The following is a 6,000-nucleotide window of genomic DNA, read 5'->3' as shown; positions in this document are numbered from 1 at the left end:
TATCTGTTCCAAAGAATCGCTTCCTGAGTTCAGTCTGTGCAGAGAAAATGTGGCGTGTTTCATAACGGTGAAACACTCCACTCAGGGTTGATTCACTGCTGGAGAAAGGCATCAGAACCTCTGTGACCTTGAGCAAGCGGTTGGATAAAACGACAGAAGTGGGGAGCTTCAGATGAGAATGGGAGCCATTGACCTGCAGAGAGGAGATGATGCTGATAACTGGAGAGAGATGGAAGCTGACAACACGCTGGATATTTTCACATGTGAGGCTTTTTGGCTCTTGGCATCCATCTCCTTCATTCTCCTTCATCCTCCTTTTGTCCCAGCGCCTCCTCGCCTGAAGCTGGGTGATTTTGCAGCCTTTTACTTTGCAAAGCCAGTCTAACAGACAGACGGCTAAAACTGTTTCTTCCTTCTATTGGAAACAAAACCAGAATAACTTGGAGATAAAGGAAATTATAACTGCACTAACTGTTATAATGTGAATACAATGTTAACACAACCATCATTAGATGACTGGAGACCAAACACACACACTACAAGCTGAAATATTAAATAAATAAACCAAAAGAATACTGACCAAATCATTATTTTCTGTCTCTAACATGATAAATTATATCCAAAGTCTCAATGATGTTTTCACTGGTTTCCATGTAAAAAAGCAAAAAACCAAACTCTGTTCCTCCAAACCTCGGTCTGGGTTCGGCTGACCAGAACTCTGGTTCGGTTTGAATATGTGAACGCAAAGTAGAACGAAGACCGCTCCAAAAGCAGGAAGTGGACTACAGTGCAGGGCATTCTGGGTAAATCCAACCAAAGCTAACGTGCTAGCCTAGCGCTAGCAGCAGAAATGTCTCCTGGTCTTCAGCCAAAGACTAAAGAGAAATCCTCCAACACTAAAATCTGACGCCTCCATCTTGTTTCCATCTGGTGAAGAAGGAAGTTGCTCTCAGTGTCTTCAGAGGTTTCTGTGTCGTTTCCTTCAGTGGTTGTTGGTGCAGCGCCCCCACAGGCCTGGAGGGGAACAGGTTGGTTTGACTCAGAACCACAGCAGCTGGAGACGAAACAAATGTCACCTCTTTGGCCCTCAGTCGATCCGCGTCTACTGGACTACCAGGTGGGAAAACAGACTTATTAAACTGTGTATGTTTCCAGTTTGGTATGTAAAGTGAGTCTAATGGTTGCTATGGAGATCTGGAGTTCTCCAGCTGTGAGCTTTGGAGACGTTTTTAGCCATCTCTAACATCAGGATTAATATGGGTCAATATTCAGCTTGGAGGCCGTGCTGTCATGTCATGTTTATATTTATTCATTAAGCCCTGGAGAACCAAACAGACATTCCTATAAACTCCAAGGAGCCTAAAACAATATTTTTCCCCTGTGTTTGATTTTGCGCCTGTGATGAAGGATGGATTTCACCAGGGGTGTCAGCAGATTTGTCTGTGTCTGGTTGCCATCCACCTGGGCCAGCGGCGCCTCGGGTGAATCTCCGTCAGCAATCATCTCCTGTCACTACAGACATTCAGACGGCGGCGCCCTGTGGCCTGTAGAGTGACGGTTAAACGCAGCGCACTTTTCTTCTGGCTGGCATGTCGCCCAGCAGGGTGGCAGCCTGCCGTGTCATCCAGACATTAATATAAACACTGAGCAGAGTGTCGCTCTGTGTGTGTGTGTGTGTGTGTGTGTGTGTGAAATGAACCAAACCTTGTGCAATAGTGTGTTTAATTATTAGTTTCCCTCCATTTGAAAGCCACAGAGGCTGCAGCCATCGGTCTGAGGAAGAACGCTTCTGAAAGTCATTTTTACTTACAGCAGATGAGTTGAGAGCAGTGGACGTGGTTAATAACCCACACAGACATTTGTTAAATTAATCAGGGATCATAGATGCAGATTTTGCAGAAGCAGCTCATTTCCATCCATTTAGGATGGGTAAGAGTCAAACGTCTGTTTCACATGCTGATGATCGCTGCAGAGGAATTTACAGCAGAGTCCAGGATCTTTGCATCCGATGATGTAACCATGTCAACCCATCACAAGGCTGCTCTGCTGCCCCTGATTGGTTCTCTACCTGCCTTATCACCTGAGGGAATATGACTCACCAGACCTCCATTAAGGGACTGTCACATCGCTGTCTGGATTCGGTTCATCACTGACCCGCTGCAACAGGAATCAGCTCCAGTGTTTGTCACCATGAGGGAGCAGAAACTGAAGAGGCTTTTAGCTGAGATAACCTTGATGCTGCTGCTTTAGTGAGCTGAATATTCCTCCGTGTTTCTTGGCTGCAGCTGATATTATTTTATGTTAATCAACTGAGAGCTGTAATGTTTGCCAGAGATTAAAACCTAAAAGGCTTTTTAAATCACAGTACCGCCGCTCTGCAGAGTGTAAGTAATATTAAAACCTCAGGTCGTCTCTGATTGCTGCCACACCTGTTTTCAATCATCCAACACTTAGAGTGTGTTCACACCTGATCCGTTTGGTCCTCTTTAAACAGACCAGAGTTCATTTCCCTGTTGGTCCGGACCTTTTCTCATACAATACTCAAACAACCAACCAACCAAACCCAGAACCACTTTCTGAAGCGTCTCGGTCGGCTTCGGGCGTGAATACAGAAGGACCTCCAGCCAAACCAGCTACAGGACACTAATACTTGTTTTGATTTTTTGAGCCACCGTAGCTGGGCATCATGGTAAAAATGAATCCTTCAGTAGCTGCATTTCCATCAACCAAAAAACCTCTGGTTTAATAAAAGGTTTTTGCGTCAGGGTGACGTGGTTTCTCAGCTGTACTGGAACAGATGCATTTTGCAGAACAGTCAGATGTTTCTACTGGAGGAAACCATGAAGAAGACGACAGGAAGTGGTATGAGGATGATGATTGTCTTTGTTTTTCAGACATTATGCAGCTGGTTCCTCCCTCTCACGGTTCATAAAAAGCTGCATCACTCCAACGGGCTGAATTGATCGCTCTTCTGGACAAGCAGGACTTCATTTGAACTTACTGGTTTAGTAAAAAGACAGTCAGCAGCGTTTGGCTCATTTTTCTGAAGGCAAAAACTGAAAAAATACAGAAAAAAGAGAAAAACTGTAATCCTCAATCTAAGTCACATGTGCTATTGTATTTATTTCACAAGAGCATCTTGTTTGTAGAGATAAACACTCTTGTTGTATGATAGAAAACTAAAATCTATGCTGAAGTAAACAGGAAGAGAATCCGTTTGTTTCCTCACTTCCTGCTGATCTGAATCAGCAGGACTCAGGATGAACCCATGAGGAACTCCAGCAGAAGAATCCGGACAGACAGCTGAGAGTGAAACATGAGCCTCAGACCTGTGGGAGATCTGTGCCTGAAGAGCAGGAGCAGAAACTAAAAGATGAAGGTAGAAGAGCAGGTTGGCCAAACCACCAGACTGTGAAAGGACATCAGCAGTTTCAGCCTCTGATATACAAACAGAACCGTTTTACATCCCGGATACTTTAGATCCCACTATTTACAGAGCTCGACTTCGATCCCAGCTAGAAGCATTTTTATTTATTTATGCAACTTCATGGTTCAGGGAGGTGAAGCAGATCAGAGATCAGAACACAGAATAAATGTTTTATAGCACATCTGAAAAGGTTAACTTTAATCTGAAGTAAAGAAAGAAATGCAGTAATCAAAATAAAAGCTCAACCCCCCCAGAATCACAGCAGCCTCAGTTTTATGTGAATTATTAAACATATTTAATTTTTAGGTTAAGAAGAACGTGTGTGTGTTCCTGTCGCTGCTGCAGAGCGGCAGGTCTCAGTGGTACCAGCTCTGAAAAACCTTTTCTGTTTTCATTTGATTAGCCGGATGTAGAGAAGTCCAGCACCGCTCCTCTCCAAGCTGTAAAAACATCAGACTAATACTTTAACTCAAACAACTGAAAGGGAATTAAATGCTGCATACATCTATAATGTCTATTTTTAATTTGCTAGGTAAAAACCCCACAATTTGTCAGACTGCAGAGGATCAGATGATACGTTTTCCCCTCTCCACTATTTAAAGCAGGTTTGCATTTGTTCCATTGTTCAGGCGCCTTTGTGTCAGAATATTATGCAAATCCTCCTCAGTTTTTGGATCTGAGCTCTGGCTGCTCAGCACTGACTGGACTCAGGAAGATGATAAAACTCTCAAACTCAGTAAGAAATTCAGGTAATTCTTTTTACAACAGATTTACCTAAACAGTAACTGCACATAAATAACTTACCCCAACGAGCAAAATAAAATAAATAAAAAAGAATAACGACCCAGTTTTACCGACCATAAAAACTTAACGTTACTCAGGAATCTGCCTTTGTTGGCTAACAGGCACCATTGTGCAGATCTGAACTCATTTCTGCCATGACTGGCAGTGATGGATGTGTCTGAAGAACAAAAGGAACCTGCAGCCAGTCGGACTCCCAGGATTAAACTGGACTCCGCTGTGGAGGACATATTGGATCTCAACAGGAGCTTTCTGACTAAATAAAGTCAAAGTAAATAATTAACGTCTGCAGAAACAAAGACAAGGATCTGAGGGTTGCTCCTGAATGGGATGAGTTTATCCTGTGGTTGTTGTGCAGAAGATCAGATTCAGTTTCTTCTTCTCTACTGGACAGAAAAAGGAAAATATCTGATGAAACCTGAAGAAAGAAGGTTTCCCTAAAAACGGGTTAGAAGTGATCAGATCGAAAAGTGAGACAAAAATAACATTGTTCAGGATTCATTCCTGTTGGTCACACACACACGCACACACACACGATTTATTTCAAAGTAGTCAGAGGAACATCAATTATGAATCACCTGCCTTCTTCACTATTCATCAGTTGACGCAAAGCAAACAAAGACTTTATTCTATATTGAGTGCATGAAACTGAGAAATGACCTAAAAACACTTGAAGTGTGAATGTGTGTGCCATGCTTGATGTGTCTGTGAGCTGAAGTGTTATTTCTGCAGCAGAAAGTCAGAATATCATACTTATGATTATATGTTCACCTGGTGCTTTTAGCTGCCATCAGCTAAACCACCAGTAAAGATCTGAGCTCTAACTGTGGAGACCAGCCTCCCTCCATCTCTCTGTCTGCAGCTCACACACCTTCAGCTCTGTTTTCGGTTTTCCATGAGGTTTGGAAATGTGTTTATGGGATTTTTTCACAATTCTTCCAGAGTAAAACCTCAGCGATGTTTTACTTTTAATCATCTTTTACTGGACCAGAAAGTTCTACAAAAAGCCTTAAAATGCAGAAATATTAAAAGTCACGTTTGTAACCAAGAAGCCAAGTCCGACTCCTGAAAGCCCAGCTCACATTGTGCTTGTCCATCCACCAAACTTTCCATGAGAATCTCAGACTCAGCTGAGCCAAGCTGCACCACTGGGTCAGAGGAACCGCTTCCTGAAGCCGGTTCTGATCCAGTCTGGAGAAACATTGGGGTTTGTAGCTGTTGACTCTGCAGAGCCTGGAGGTTTGTCACTTCTGGCTGAGCTGCAGTTCTTCCCAATAACTTCAACAATACAGCACATTAGCATATTGTGATTTAATAAGCAGCTTTAGAGTAAAACAGGCAGTTTACTTTAACTCTATTTCTCTCCTCCCTTCCTTCATCAGTGGAGCGTGAAGATGTGAGCGTCTTGTTACTTTCATCCTTTCTCCTGACTGATTTTCCTGTTCAGACTTTAATCTCCATGAGAAAAGAAACATTTTTTTGTTTTGTCAGTTCTTATTAGGAGATAAAATTCCCAATCAGCTCCCACAGGAAGCAGTTAAATCCTGGATTAGTGGAGAAAGAGGAAGTGGAAACGATGGGAAGTGCTTCACTCTGGATCCCTTTCTGCTGTGCACGCTCAGCAGAAAGGGAAAACGGCCGTGGGACAAACTGCTGATCTGGGGAAAACTCTTCATCCTCCTGTGTCACCAGGTCTGCAAACGAAAAACCTCTGAACCCAGAAGTTTACATACACTCTCACCAAACCTCTCTTGTTTTCGGCCATTACCAAC

This window comes from Gambusia affinis, linkage group LG16 (assembly GCF_019740435.1).
Source record: "Gambusia affinis linkage group LG16, SWU_Gaff_1.0, whole genome shotgun sequence".
Lineage (NCBI taxonomy): Eukaryota > Metazoa > Chordata > Actinopteri > Cyprinodontiformes > Poeciliidae > Gambusia > Gambusia affinis.
This window is presented reverse-complemented; position numbering follows the sequence as displayed.